Source organism: Rhea americana, unplaced genomic scaffold, assembly GCF_003343005.1.
Source record: "Rhea americana isolate MKP2758 unplaced genomic scaffold, rheAme1 scaffold_301, whole genome shotgun sequence".
Taxonomy (NCBI): Eukaryota; Metazoa; Chordata; class Aves; order Rheiformes; family Rheidae; genus Rhea; species Rhea americana.
This window is the reverse complement of record NW_028186426.1, coordinates 342782-358883: the sequence shown is the minus strand read 5'-3', so window position 1 is coordinate 358883 and position 16102 is coordinate 342782. Positions and strand designations below refer to the sequence as shown.

The 16102-nt window shown below is 36.5% G+C and overlaps 1 protein-coding gene across 1 annotated transcript in view; it reads left to right on the top strand.

Moving 5' to 3' along the window:
* MN1 (MN1 proto-oncogene, transcriptional regulator) overlaps positions 1–16102 on the top strand; it is a 39018-nt gene that overhangs the window by 4639 nt on the left and 18277 nt on the right. The gene's annotated exons all lie outside the window — the stretch shown is intronic.

The following is a 16102-nucleotide window of genomic DNA, read 5'->3' as shown; positions in this document are numbered from 1 at the left end:
GGAGGTGGGGGGGGTGGGGGGCTCCCGCAGAGCCCTGACCTGCTGTGCTGTGCAGCGTTTTCCCCCATACTCCTACACAGACCTTCCTTAATCTCCAAAGTGTGTCTGTAATGTAGTTCTCTGCTTTCAGGTGTTTTCCTGTGTGTGTTAAAACACTCATAGTGGCGTGGTACTGAACTGAAAGGCTCTTACTGTTTTTTCTTTAATGGAAAGRAAATTTAAGATCAGGTTCTGGGTCTACCAGTATAAAACTTGCTTAGTTGACAGATGTTTAATTTCAGCATTAGTTTTCGGGCTTTGATTCTCCTGTGTATCCAGAGGGCATCATAATTCTCTAAGCTTAGGAAAAAATATTTTAATACAAAACTATTGTAAAAGCTGTTTAACATAAAGATGATTGTAGATTCAGTTGGTTTCCATTTTATCTTATCAAAGCCTTATTTTCTAAGCTTCCTGCTTGTGTGTGTGAATATTATAATAGATGCACGTGCATGAATGTACTGTATGCATGCACACAGGCAATTTTTTGAAATACTATAAGTACACGTATGTGTTTTACACAATATAACTCATTATTTGTGTCTTGGAAAGCTGATACTTTGCTACCATTAGTGTAGTTCAAAATCTTTTTCGTCATGTCTAGTCTTAAAGAATGGCTTTTTATAGTGCTCTGTGTTTAGTAATTTAGCTAAGAAAGGTGTTAGGAAAATGAAAGGGGAACTAAGGTGGTTTGAAAACTCGGCAATTTCCTACCCCCAGTTCTGGTTGGCTTTCCAGCTTTGGCTTTCTGAAGCATGAATCCTAGCCCCCACTGTTTGTCTCTTTGTTCATGTTTAATGCCCAGCTCAGGAGACTCTCATTTGAAGCGGGAGTGTTTAGCATGCACAGCAGACTCTAGGAAGCCCATCAGCATTCTCCATGCTTCACCCAGGCAAGGACATAAATTGGTTTGTTTGGGGCCCTTCTTTTCCATTTTTAAATGGAGTTGCACACAGCATCCTTCCTGGCCCCTTCTCTTTTATTGTTTCTTGTACACAACATCTAGATCTGACTGGATCAATAGCTAGTTAGCACAAATCACAGTTCCTGTCAGTTCTACCTTGGCAGACTCGAACACATTTATACATTCTCACACAACACACACCTCCCTCTRTAATGCATGCTCCCCCTCATTCACATATATGTGCATACAGACAGGAACCGCTACACATACCCTGCTCTATTTAAAAACAGATTTTAAAAGATCTATTTCATAGATCTTAATTTCATGGATTTTTTTTTAAATGCCAAACAGTGAATGGTGCGTATATTTATTGAAAGTGTAATTTGACTTAAAATTATATCTATTTTGTGTGGATGTGTCATATGGAGCATTGCTTTCTTTAGTGTCTTTAACGGCACTCCTACATTCACTTTGATCACCACTATTCTTAGTAACATCTAGGGAAATAAGTAATTGCTTTCTGGAAGTGATAACCAAAATGTTGCTTTAGTTCATCACTTGGAGGGAAAGCCATTTAATCACTATTCCTATATAAGGATATGTTTTAGTATTTCAGAGGCTTAACATAAAATAACAAACCAGTTTTACAACAACGGATAGACGCATTCATTTTGTTTTGCACTTCAGTCACTTGAAGGATTTGAAAGGGCTGGTTCTTTAGGTGAGAAGATCCATTTAGACCAGTAGAGAATTTAACTGTTGTTGAAAGCGATARAGATACGATAGGTGAGATAAAATAGGCCACTCTCTTCATTTAGTAGAAATAATTTAACTTTACATTGTCCTGTCCTTGAGTGTTTGACATTTTGTTTAAGAGAAGGCTTTATTTAACCTATGATTGAGATTTTAACTGTTTTTAGTCAACTGGAATGTGTGTCAGCAGTATTTGTTCCAAGCGTTTCCCGTGGAACACATGCAGGATGAATATGCAGCTTCCAACAGCACTCTTCTAAATGCAAGCAGTTGCTAAATGTGCTTGATAGTACATTGGTGAGAGGAGGGCTTACCAAGGCATGCATTTTGTAATGTTGGGTAGTATTATTAAGAGTGGAATTCTTTCTTACACCTAACTTCCCTAACCAGCACATACATATTGTCGGTGGGCTTTTTACTTACACCTACTGTGGTGAAAATGAGAGAACGCGTTCTGTGATTTATACGTAATACGAGAGTGTGAGACTGGCATTGGTTCATCCCTGGGCTTCGGGAGAGGTGGAAGAAGGGCGAAGGGCGATGTGCGCAGGCGAAGTTTTGAGTGCTGAATTCAGCGTTCCACCTTTCTGATGCTGCCCTGCCTTGGAGGGGAGTCCATGCCCAAGGGGGAGATCTAAGGCTCCGGTTTTATTGGGATTCTTAGAGGGGCATTTTTGTAAATGGCAAAATATGTAAAACTCTGCAGGAAGAGTAACTTTTCAAATATTCCCTTAATGCCCAGATTACTGCAGGAAACAACTTGTTTGATTTGCTCTAATGGCTGTTCAGATTTCTGCTAATTAATCTCAGTTTTCTCATAATGTTGTTAAAATGATTTGTTCATAGCTGGTAGTCTGTGTGACTCGTGCGTTTTAAAAGTAGATGACCATAGACAACATTAGTTCAGATACCTATTCTGTAGGTCTGTGTAGTACATACACCCCACATGATTTGATATTAGCCTTTAGTGAGCTTTATGTATTCACATTTTGTTTCTGAATTTAGTGTTGATGCTGACTGGTGATCTCCTTCACTGAGACACAAATTTCAGTTAAGAGTGTTTTTGTTACATAGTTTCTTGTACTAACATGTGCTATGTGATGTGGAGGGTAGATTTKCTTTCCCAAAATGCATTTGAGAATTCTGTGTTTTCCTCTGCCACAGAGCTAGAGCCAGGAGTGAGATAAAGTAATGCTGAAGCGACCGAGGTTATGTTGACACCTATACCATAGCTCTAGGTAATAAAGAATAACTAGATCAAGTTTACTTTAAAACCCTGGACTAGTTTAATAGGTTTTTGCTTTGCCTGATTTGACTGAACCAGAACAATTTCCTCTTCACTGAAATGTTTATCAGTATTCTCTAGAAATTCAGTAATTAAGTTCTAGTGGGCTTTTTTTTAGTTTTTAATTGAAATTTTGAAGATCTCATGATGCAAGTGTCAGGTGAACATATCAGTAGGTAAGGCAGAGCAGATGTTGATTGGAAAAAATGTAAATACCTGCAGTTAGTTAGCATGTGGCTGTTGCGCTGGAGTTTGTCCGCATTCACATAGTTCAGTGAAGTAGGTTTCAGTTTTTGTCTGTGTTAAGATTTCATAATAATCCTGAACCTACCATTTGAATAAACCATCGGGCCAGAACTTTTGGCTAAGTGGTATGTAACATTTGGAAATTCCTACCAAACATATTAACAAAGGAAAAACTCAGACCAAATGCGGCAGTGAGCCCTTGTTTTCTTTCTTTTCTTAGTGCGTTCTGTTGTATTCTTTTAAAATACTGCTAAATTCCTTGAGAGCTTTTACCAAGAGAATAGATTTGTTTACCGAGACTGAGTTTGTGAGCCCTCCTATGAGGTATTTCAAACACTTAAACAGCATCGAAAGCCATATATGATTTGAAATGGATTTACATTGTAGTAAGGCTGGTTGCAAACAAGTTCACTGACTAAACTCGGCGCACTTTGCAGCGACGAATGTGTGATTGCTGATGCTGCTTTGTTTGCTTGAAAGAGCTATTTAAACTTGCACAAAGAGTTTTAAGAGTTACCACAAAAAAATACTGTTACCTTTGCCAAGAAGTTATGTGATATACTCTGCCGCTAAGAAACACACGTCTTTAATAAATGATCTGGATTAGCAGGCAGCCTTACGAGGAAAGAATACTCCCACTGCAGATTGTAGGAAAGATTTCAGTATGCATTTAGATTCAGATTTAATATGATCTTTTAAACTCTCCTGATCTGTTAAAAAAAAAGAAAAAAGTGAGATTGCCCTGACTGACTTAGTGCCATTTGAAAAACAGTAGTACTCTATTGTTTACTTTGACCACCTATCATTTTTATGTATCTGCTATTCAAAAGGTCTTGTTCAGAAATGTTTGCCTTTGTTTTTATAAATATTCTCCAGCAATGTATTAGTAGTCCTTTATGGCAAATACTAGAGGAGGCAAGAAGTACAGTTTTCCATGTCATTTGCTATGGCTGTTATATTGTACTAAAATACATAATGCAGAAAATGTGTGGATATATTGGCATTTTAGTAACTACTGTAACCATTCTGCCTCTATCTGTCTATCCATCCATCCATCCATCTATCCATCTAGTTTTGGTTGTTAGATTTATCTGTTCTACTCAGTGTAGTGGAGAGAGTCTAGCTGTATTTGAATTAACGCAGATCACAAATTTGGTTTGTATCGTGTTACCTTCTTTTAACCAAATCTGCTATTTTGTGTTCAGTTGTAACAGGGATGTTTCGTACATGCTTAGGATGGGAGGGTGCATGAGAGAGACACTTGGRGATATATTTCTTGAAATTAGAGTGTTGAATCTGTTTCACAGCTCTACATATGACATAAAAGGAGATGAATTAAACTTCATATTTATGGGTCAAAGTATAGATTTATTCTGATGTGTGATATATTATACAATATCTTCTCTTCATTTTTAATGTGCAATACCTGTTTTTCTTAGCAATGATCTAATTGAATGATCTGCTATAAACTGTAATTATTTTTTAGTAAAAAAAGTTATTGCTAGGCATTACCTACAGATACAGTTGTTTGTTATTGCTGTATAGAGCAAARGATAAGGCATTAAGCAAACGTGTAAACTAAAAATATATAGGCTGCTTTTATTTCTAACGGTTGACTTCCTGCTTCTGTGATGTTCTGGGCCAGTATGAGGTTTTGGTACAGCAGAATGTCTTTATGTGGCCATATAAAATTTTATACTAGATGAATTACTGTACATTTTTAGTGCATGTTTTTTTTGTGTGTTTGCATGAAATATAAGTGTGAGTACAGTATCCACAGAAAATGTAAAGCCAGTTCTAAAATGAATCTTCAGGTGGTCTAATATATATGTGTGTGTGTGTGTGTGTGCGTGCATTTTCATACAAAATTTACTCAAATATTGTAAAGAGTTAAATTATGTAATTCTTAGACCACATTCAGAATATCAGAAGTAACCAGTTAAATTGTGGTTGGTGGGATCATTGTCTATTTTGTTACTAACATAAAATATATTGTCTTCACCATTTTTCAGGCTTGAGTGCTTTGTATGCACGAGTCATGGATAAACTACATCAAACTCAGAATATGTATCTAAACGGGYGTCTACTCCAACCAGAAGCAATCATTCTGCCAATTTATTCTGTGTTTTTTTATTGAAAAATCTARGCCCTTGAAAAGAACAAAGTTTACATCTCTAAATATATGCTTATATTTTGATGGACATTTTTAAGATGTGAGGTTTGTTTATTTTTTGAAATACATGATTATTCTTGCTTAATTTATTTGAGGTCATTTTTAGGAAAGAGATTTCATTAAGAAAGTATAATTAGAACATGATTTGCATACAGAGTTCCTCAGCAAAAGTTTTTGTGTAAGAGACATAGAGCAGGGTGTCTTATGGAAATTAAGTAGATGAAGCGGTGGAATCTTCCAGGAAATAAAAGGTCCACCCTGACTTTCCTGATCTTGGTTAAGTTGTTCCAACTTTTAAAATGTTACATAGAAGTTTCTCTATTCTGTAGCTAGACCCAGTTTGAGCATAGAGATAAGATGATTAACTTATGCAAAAATATTGATATTGTTTGTAGCTAGTTGCTTTTTCTTTCCAAAAACTTTTTTACTGGAGCAGTTAGAACATTGCTAATTATAAGTGACCTTTCTTAATGCATAGAGGTTTTTTTATTTTTTGAAATTTGAATATATTTTTAAGGATTATATGCCAGTATTCCAAAGTTGAATACTTTTAAATTTAAAGCAGAGAATTTAACAGCTGGAGGTCTAATCCATTAATTTTAACAAGCTGACTTTCTTAATACTTCAAAGAGAGCATCTTAAATGATATTGCTTTGCCTCTTCCCTCCAATACCCCTCTTCTAGTATTTATGTTCCACTCATCTTGCAAATGACAAAAGCATATATATGAGGCGAATACATTTTCTTTAGTTGGTTTAATCAATTGTAAGTCTTGATGATCCAGAAATTTACTCCTTAAATGTTCTGCACTTTGTCTATAAATTGATGCAAAAATTATTGTAGTTACTTTTTTYCTAGTAGTCCTTTCCCTCTCATTTGAATAGTTGTTCTGTAACGGTACAGGGGTTATCGAAAGARTATTTGTTTCCAGCAGCCTTGAGTGTTGGGCTTGTGCCTTTTCAGGAAACTTCATTTGAATCTAGAATGCATKCCTTTCAGAAAAAGCAAGTCTAATCCAGTGCCTGCCATTTTTAAATAAAGTTTTTTCAAAGTTTTGTTTTGCATCTGTTAGACAGTATCTTTTATTATAAGCATATCTTAATGGTTTCACTCTCCAATATGCACATATGTCTCAGTCATTAGTAGCTCCTGAAAATGAACCTTTTCTTGTCTGCATGCTTCACTTTTGCTGAATCTTTTGTTCTGTAATTTATATGTTTTTGGTTTAAATTTTATCAAGGTGTGGTATTTTTATGTTAAAATACAGTGTGTGATAATTGCACTGTCTACACTTTTTAGTAGATTTTGAGGTTTGTCTAAAGAAGCTTTTTTGGTTTGATTAGCAGAAATCTGGTTGCATTTAAGTGCTATATTGATCAATATTTGCATTAAGATAAATATGGTTTGTTTGAGATTAAACACAGGAATAACATACGTATGAGCTCTGAAGAGCTAAAGAGGGTTCTTTAATGCAAAATGTAGTATTAGAGATTGCACTACAGCCTTTCTCTAATGATTAGTTTATTTAAACTTTTGAGTATTTATTTTCTTCTCTGTTCGGAGTCTTGGCAAAACTAGATGAGGAAATAGAGTTGCTATCTTTTTTTTTTTTTAACTTCTTAGCTTGAATTCTGACTGCYAGGCCTTTAGAACTGATATCCATGATCATAAGAAAGCCTTTAATCAGTCAGTAGTTATGAGCCGGTGGTTGACTGTTGTGAAATACATATTTTCAGAGGTAAGTCTGCATTTAATTAATTTTGTGAATTAATACGCACAAAATATTAAAAAGAATTTTATTGCTAATAGAATGATCATCCTTAGCTAAAGGAAGGATAGGTAACTGAAAAAGTAGCTATTTGTAAAGTAAGGAAAAATTTAAAATATTTTATGTCCTAATTAAGAATATATTATTGATTTAAATTGAGAATTTTAATTTGCTGCGTGAAGCAAATACACTAAAACCCCCTGGAARCAGGCATATCCTTCCTTACTCCTCTTCACTCTCTCCCAAAATGCAATTTAAAAGAAGGCAACGACTCATTTTGAAAAATGTACCATGAAACCATTTTTTTAGCAAAATGCAAAATTAATCTATTAATATAGGCAGATGAAAGTTTAATTGCGGTTATTACCAGGTTCAAATTCCAGAGTCTTTTTCCTAAGAAGATCTTTTACTGTTTTTTTTTTTTTTTTTTTTTTTTTTGCATAATCTTCCTGCATAACGACATTTTAAAGCCTTGCAGTCTTGAGTAAGAGAAGTCATAAAAGGTATGGAACGACAGTAGTTGAAAGATACCTAAAAATAAAAATAAAAATGTGTTCTAACAACTGGCATGTCCCTGGGGATCCTCTGCTATATATTCTCTCCTCTTCACTGGTAAAGGTGAAGCTTTTGATTGTCTGCGAGGTTAAAACAGGCGGAGTGCGAGCATCTATGCGAGTGCTCCTGTCTCTTGGCTAGATGGCACAGTTGGTCAAGTCATTACCATTGCACTTATGGATACTTGGGTTTATGTTTGATTTAAATCACAGCAGAGTCTATATTAAGGTCCCACTCTATTATTATTTTTATTATTTAAGATCGTATTTATTGCTCCATAAATTGACGCGAGGCTTTATGCTGTACTTTAGAAACTGAAGAGACATCCCCACTGCTAAAGATTTACAGTCCGAGTGAGATAAAGCAGACATGCCTTGCGGGAGGTGTTTGGCGGTCCGCGGGGCGGCTGCAGGCGCGTGACGGCTCAGCGAGGCCGCGCGCAGGGGCCGCAGCCGCGCTGGGAGAGGGCGGCCGGCGCGGCCGGCGCGTGGGGCTCCCGCGCTGCCGGAGCGCCGGGACTGCGGAGCCAGRTCGCGGCACTTGGGTAGCCCTGCGCGTGGTCAGCTCGTGCGCTCAGCACCTCACGGTGCCGAGGTGGGACCTGCCGTCGGGAGCCTCGGGCTGCTTTAATTACCGAACACCCATGAACAGCTCACAATAAAGGGGAAAGAGGGCTGAGGTATCGTGGCTCACTTGCAGTCCAATTCCTGTTTCAATTACATTTTCTTCTATTGCGTTTGGTGGAGAGAACTGTAGAGTCACACTGTCCTCCTCAGCGGAGTACTTCCCCTCGACCAAAAAAAGAAAGAAAACGATCGCGGTAGTTCTGATGCCATGCAGGCATGTAATAACCTACATTAATTTCTTAAATCTGAGCAACAGAAAAATAAACCGAAACGCTGCGAGAATAGTTTGATGCAAGGTGGGTTGTCGCCTCCTCTAGAAACCTAAGAATAGAAGAATCGTGGGTGGTTTTTTCCTCTCTCTTCCAGGGAAGGGGAAGGGGAATATTCCCCCCACCCCCTCCGCATACACACGCTTCTATCATTTGAAATATCATGCAAAAACAGTAGTAAAGTGTCTCATTTCTTACAACTAAAACCTATAGTTGTACTGATAGTGTTAGAAATAGTATGCATCTTAGACGCATAAGACAGTTGTGTAACTTTTTACATTTAATGGTATAGGTATTTTTCATCTGATCTATTTTGTTTGTTTTTATTAATTCCAAAACATTACACTATATAGCTTTTTTCTCCCAATCTGAAGAGTAACCCAAATTTCAGATCAAATATGATTTTGAAAGCAAGATAATAATAGAAATGGGCCTATTGTTTGTATTCTACAAAAAGAGAATTCTGCAGTAATCATAACAAAAATTACTGTGATCTATGAGACAGTGATTCTGAAATACTTAAAAATAGTAATATCATTTGAAGTGCAGCTGCTATTTTAAGACAGAACAGATTTTATTTTTGCTGGATATAGGGTCAAACATTTGCAACACAAACTCGATTAAAAAAAGCAACAAAAACACAAGTACTTTTTTGAAGATAAAATCTTTTTTTTTTTGATGCTGTAATCCCTTTCTCTACCTCTAAATATAGGCACATGCTGTTCTTTTCACGAGGAGATAAACAGCCAGCCTCCCAACTACTTGTGTTCTCCATACAACTCCTTGGTTTTAGTGGCCGAGGAAAAAAATAAGACTGTTTCAAATACAATTAAAAGCTCATGCTAGCATGCTAGCTGTTTTGATATGGGAAAACTACCAAAAATAGAGAAAGAGAGAASAGCGAAATCCTTCTTCATTCTGGATTTTTTTTCCCTAATCATTATTTTCAGTCCATAGGAAGCTTCATTCTATAAATTTTTAATTTGTTGTAGCTGTCTACAAAAGGGGTGTAAATTCAGATGGGTCTGAGACTGTGCTGGGAGTCTGAGGCAATGGTCGCATGAAAAACTACAGTGATCTTCATAGTSAGCCTGTTCGTTGCTTTATCTTCAGTTTTAAATTCTGTGCGTGCAAAATAGTACTACATATTATATAATAAAGAGGCATGTCCTGCAGATGAATCAAGTTAATTGATTCATTCCTGATTTTACTTTCTTAGCTGAGGTACATACAAGAAAGGAAGAAAATAATTTGCTGTTTGGAGATACACTGCTTCTTAATACTCTGGATCGTAGGGAAGAAGGTTTATTGTAATTCTGAATCTCAAAATTCTTTTATAAGGCTCGTGAAAGTATAGCTTGCATTTTCTTGCTGCTAGTATACTGCTATGAATCTTGCTTTTGTGAGCTGACAAAGAACTGCTTTAATGTATTTTAAGTTTTTTTTAAACCAAATTATACAAATTGTTCTGAAATATTTCAGTCACAGAAAAGAATAGATTGAAAATCTTTTCCTTGAATCAGACAAGTATRAACTCCAGGAGCTGGAAAAACATACAGCTGGAGAGATTGTGGTACAATTATGTTTTTATGTCTACCTGTTAAGCATAATGAAGAGTTGGTTGCTGGCCTTAAATTTGTAAAGAGCTTAATGTAAAGCTTAAAACAAAAGTAGTTTCTTGTAATTACTGATTTGCAGTGAACAGTACAGCTAGGTAAAGGGAATAAAAACTATGCACTGTCCAGTTGTATCACCCTAACTGCTGCACCTTGCACTTCTGTTTTCAGAGATTAATTATGTTACACTAATTGTCAAAAATGAGTTTTAAAGAGACAACACAGAAAATAAATGAAAGGTGAGGAATGTCAAATGAACAATGCATAGAAATTATACAGCTTTAACTTCTTTTGTGAGTCCTAATACATTATTTTGAGGATCTGTTGATTTTTTAAAAATAAATGCACCAACAGTGTGCTGTTTTGTTTTTGTGTTTGCTAGAGTGTGAGATACTTAATGATAAAACTTAGAATMTTAAACATTTTAAATTTCATATTGGTTTTTAATTCTATTAGATTAGGCAAACCTAGTGAAACATGGTCACTGAGTTCTGAATCTGCTTTTGCTTTTCCTTGGAGTTTATTCTTATTGCCTTATGTAAATATATCAGGCAACCTTGAGCATGGTGTCAACTGTTTAAAGTTATTGTTTTGATCATATTCAATTTCAAATTGTAGGAAACTATTTGTAATGAGAAATGAATGTTTGTTTATGATGATAAAAATAGTTTTTCATATCTTAAATTTTGTTCTTTCATTGTATGTGATGGTAACTATTATAGCTCAGAATATTCCTGTGCAATTTTTCGAAGTGGTGATGCCACACCATTTTACTATTTGCATATGTCTGTGAGTCTGTCTGGAAGAGGAAGAGGGGAAAAAAGGCCCAACCTTTTCTCTTCCCTCAAGAAAACAAAACAAAACAGAACACATTCTTTTTTCCTCTCTCCCTCAAAAATTTAGCTGAACATCTTTAGGGTAGAGATTTTTTTTCCTTTCCTTTTCTTACCATCTTTTAAGTTGTACTGTACTTGGCTATATTTCCTCCATGCTGTAGAGCTTCTCTTGGAATCTGATTTAAGAGGTTATATTTTAAATGTTTTTGAAGACTACTCCTGCTTTCCATGGTGGTCTGGCCCAAATATTAATGTGAGAAGTTCCCATTACTGAGCTGTAAAAGAATACTGTAAATGGGTTATGCAGAAAAAGCCATTTAGATAAAAATGCAATTTTCCCTTCTTCATACACTGCTAAGAATTAATAGCACATTCTTTCTAAATGGGTACTTCTACATTATATTTTCACCCTAATGAAATTCTTTCCAAAACAGGAGTGTTTCATTTAAAATTTTAGAGGAAAATTGATCTATCTTTATCCTCAGTGATCCTTCCCTTCCCCCCCCCCCTTAGTTAAATCTTGCTGAAAAGACTATTGTAGACTTATCTTAGTACTTTCTGGAAAATATGTGTCAGGTTCAAAGGTGTGCGTTTCAAACAATATCACCATTTGACTCTCCTTTCCTTCCGCAGGATATAAGTTATTGGGCATTTCTTATCCATACGATTTCACATCTTATTTGTGCTTTTTGATTGAATGATCTGTATGTCAATTGTGCTCTTACTGGCTCTGCTAGAGTACTCAGCCTGTGGCCACAAAGCAATGAAGACATTAATATGTCACTTACCAAGTCATTTTTGCAAGAAATACTACAAAAGAGAGAACTGCCAAAACCAAAGGTTAGATGACTTCCTCGTGGCCTCTACCTTTTTCACCCCCAATGAGAGTTCTGGGAAATAATCTGTCATTTTAATAAACCTAAAGCAGAGATGGTGCGCTTGAGTGCATTGTTATCTGATAGCACAACCTCACGTTTTGAAAAAAACACAACAGTTTATCTGAAGTACCTTTCAGATTATCTTGAATAAACACCTTTTCTCTAGAAAGTAAATAAATGCCTATTTAGAAAAAGAAAGAAGGAATACAGTGTGATAGTAGTGAAACGGAGGAGKAAATGGTCCTTGAAAGACTCGACCTGCCAGAGGATGCTTCTGTGGCCGCTGTTGGGCTTCTTGGTTGCTGCTTTTGCTTGGTCGCTGTTGCTGCAGCCCAGGCCCGCGCTCCCACGAAGGATATTGCTGCAGCCCTTGTGCCGAGTCAGCCGGAGCAGCGTGCCCCATGCTGGCTTGTGAGGCATGGATGAGAGCTCTAAATTTGTGTAGGAATTAGTCTCAGTGGGACACAGTACTTAGGAATTTTACACAGTCTGAAGGTATACACACATGGCTAATTTTGGGTGACAGTAATTTCTTTCCCTCTGCAGTGTTAGTATTTTCTTGCTGTTTTCTTTTTAGAGCAATTATATCACAAACAGGCCCCAATGTGTTGCTGTCATTGACTCTGGCTTCATGCAGTCATGGGTCATTAGCTTGGACATGTGAAAGCCAAGGTGTTTTTTCCTCCCTTTGACAGTTTTTCCTTGGATTAGAAGGAACAACTCTCTGATATAAGTGAGTAATGATGATTCTTCCATTGATACAGGTATGCATAAGACAAGCAAGCACATTTTGGATATAATACTCTTTCCTGCAAATATGCAGTGGTCATAAATAACCAGTTTCAGGCAACAGAAAATCAAAGTATATATTTATGCTTTTTAACTGTTTCRTTTTTTAATAAAAGGGTTTTAATATAGCAATGAGGACAAAACTATATTGTAGGAATAGGGCTAATGGAAAGACACCTGCTTTAAGCAGCTATTCACTGCTGAGTTGCAGTGATAAAATGGTTTTAGTAAATAAATTGTTTGRTCTCTTCTCAGTGTTAGTAAAATAGTACCCATGTATAAACTATACTCTTAGTGATTAAGAAATGAGCAGGAGTTGATAGCCCTCCAAGCCTCCACTTTCTCTCAAAATAAAAACCTGCTCTGGCAGTATCACTGAGCAGCCTCTTGCATAGCTTCAGTGAGAARCTTGTCTTTGAGGGACTCTCTTCTTTGCTTGTGATATTCTCCAATACATGAAATATAAGAAAAACTTAGGGCCTTGTGCTATCAGAGCAATTCTGATGCTTACAAAACCACTTGTGTCCGTAATATTGTTTGCAAATGGATATTTTGGACATCTTMGTTAAACCCCAAATCTAGTCGGCATATTGCAGGCACCCTGTCATTSGGGTTTTAATGAGTTCTTTGCTCAACTTTTGCTTTCTGGCTTGTGTTCAAAAGCTCTGCTCCTTCTTAACTGCAGTCAGTGAAAATACTAGTGTTGGCTTAAATGTTATATGAATGCAGTCAAATGAAGGATGAAACAGTGTTTTTGTTAGTCCACGTTTGTTGGTTTGTTTAGAAAGTTGGGAAGGAACTGCAAAGTAAACATTTTTGACATTTTTGAAAATAATCTTAAGCATTTGACACCTGGTTAAGTTTAAGTCCAAATAGTCAAAATATGCCTGATCACCAGCTATGTGCACTTCACAGACAAAAGAATTGAAATACTCAATCTTGGTGCAGAGGCAGCTAATGTTTTTACAAACTTTGGTATTTTTTCTTTTTTTGGAAGGACAGCAGAGTTTTATTCAAAACCATATCTTTTTCAAACTCTGTAGGAAACAAATTTATATATATTCTACAGAGCGAAAAAAGTCCTAAAAAGTTGTTTCCTAACCGTCTTGTCATTGAAACTTGCTTTTTGCCACCTGAAGAAGTTTTTTCACTGTGGGTTTGCCTTTCTGACTGTTTTGTGCATATTATTTGCAAAGAAATAAACTGTGTCAATAGCTTTTTCCCCCTACTGATTTGCAAATTGCTGGGAAACGGATCACAGAATTCTTGACTTCATTATTGAAAATATATTCTCAAGCTTCTTCAGTAAGTAATTATCACTTTGTATACTCTAAATTGGAAGCATTTGTGACTTTCAGTTTATGTTAATATGTTACTTAAGTCATTTTGCATTGTTTTGCTTCCTTTCTGACTCCTAACTAAAACTGTGCTGGTTGCAAACTCTATTTTTGAAAGGGGTATTTATAGTCAGTGAGTCTTCTGTGACTACTTACAGCAGTCTTCCAATCAAAGAACAGAAAAATACTATACTCCTCATTATATGGGTTACATAATAGCAATATATATAGTCAAAAAAACCTTCCCTTTTGTGATTCACTTTTTTGTGAATCATAGTAGTTCAGCGTAGATTGCAAATCATGAGTTTTACAGCCAAATATGCAATTCCCTGAAAGCAAATGTTGAGAATTTAAATATTTCAGTGTAGTTATTTGCAACTCGCAAGTTTTGTATTAATGGAATGTTGATTCTTGAGGTTTTGTATTAAAAAGGCCCACAAAAATTATTGCTTAAAGTAACTCTCTAAAGTAAGTATTTCTGAATAACTRTAGTCTGCTTTCTCATTTTTTGTACTTGAAAATGTTTGGCATAGTGTACATTGTTACACCAAGTATTGCTTTTTGTTACTCAGAAGTGCTCTGGAATCCTGGTGGTACTGGAGCTCTAATTTTGCTATAGGGCAAAAACCATGTGCAAATACTGAGATCTTGATTAGCTGACATGTAGTAAACATCTACGTGCAGCACTAAGTCTTCCCCTGCTCTTCAGGTGAAAAAAATTACTACTATGCCAGAGTCTCTAGGTCGTGGGCAGCCATTTTATTGGGAAATTTAGAACTTCAGTGTTGTACAAGGAAAACAAAATAGCACTCAACTAGTCAAACTGTGGGCTGCTATAACACTTCTAAGTTGGCCAGTTTTGGGTCCCAGGACAAAAGTGCCTGTAATTAGAAGTGTTTGTTACCCTCGTGTGAACGGTTAACTGTGCAAAGAATGCTGCTCGGTTCCAAAGTAGGTAAGAATTTATTATGCATCACTTTTTTTTCCCCCCTGTTGGTGCTAGTTGTACCTGGCAGGCATGTTGCATACTAAGTTGTGCATTTAAGCATAGGTTGTAACAGAAAAAATCTTGATGGCCATTGTTTCTATTAAAAAAAAAAAAAAAAAAACCTTCTCATCTTCAAAGCCACTGCTGTGCTGTTACGATAATTTTCTCTTTGAACACGTCAGGATTCTGTCTTTGATTATATACTGGATTGTCTCCTGTCCTTGAAGCATAACGATTTTTTGGGGGTAGACAGATACATTTTTCATTTCATCATATTTCTTCCTCTAGCCCAGGAMTTCTTAAAAATGAGGCTATGTTGAAAATAGGTGTTAAAGAATATAAATATGCAAGAAAATAACTGGTTTCAATTTAATTTTTTTCTGGGATTTTTTTTTTAAATCCAATATGAAATACAGTCTTATGCTTTCAAAATTTCAAACTTTTTTCTTCCCCCTCCCCTTCTTTTTGCTTTTGATTGTGTAGAAATAATTATGTCAAAGATTTCCTTCCACCTTTTCATTTGCTATTTTGGCGACCTACACCTCACAAAAAGAGCAAATCCCTGCAATTCTACCACCACTTTATTCAGCTTTGAGAAGTTTTGGAAAATAATGAGAAAGCAGGAGCAGAAAACTAAATGATGCTTCTTCTGTTACAGAGAAGAAAACTAGATTTTTTCCATTTTGTGTACTAATATTCTCTGAGGCTGGGAAAGTTTAGAAAAGTAACGTGGGGAGAAAATGTTGGGGGGAGATAAGAACAAGATTAAAATCCATTAATAATCATTTTCATGCTCACTGAGAGAAGGGAAAAGGGGGAAGTTGAACTCTCATGGCCAACTTGGAAAAAAAATGAAAAATCAAATTTGTTTGAACAGACGGTAGGTGGGTACTGTTTTAGTAAGGCCGCTGTCTCCGCCGGCTCCAGCACGGGCGGTCCGCGCCGCCTGCGGGGGCGGGAGGCCCTGGCGCCTGGCGGAGGCCGCGCTCCGCGCTCCGCGCTCCGGAGCGCGCCACAAAGAGCCCCATTTTCGCCGGGGC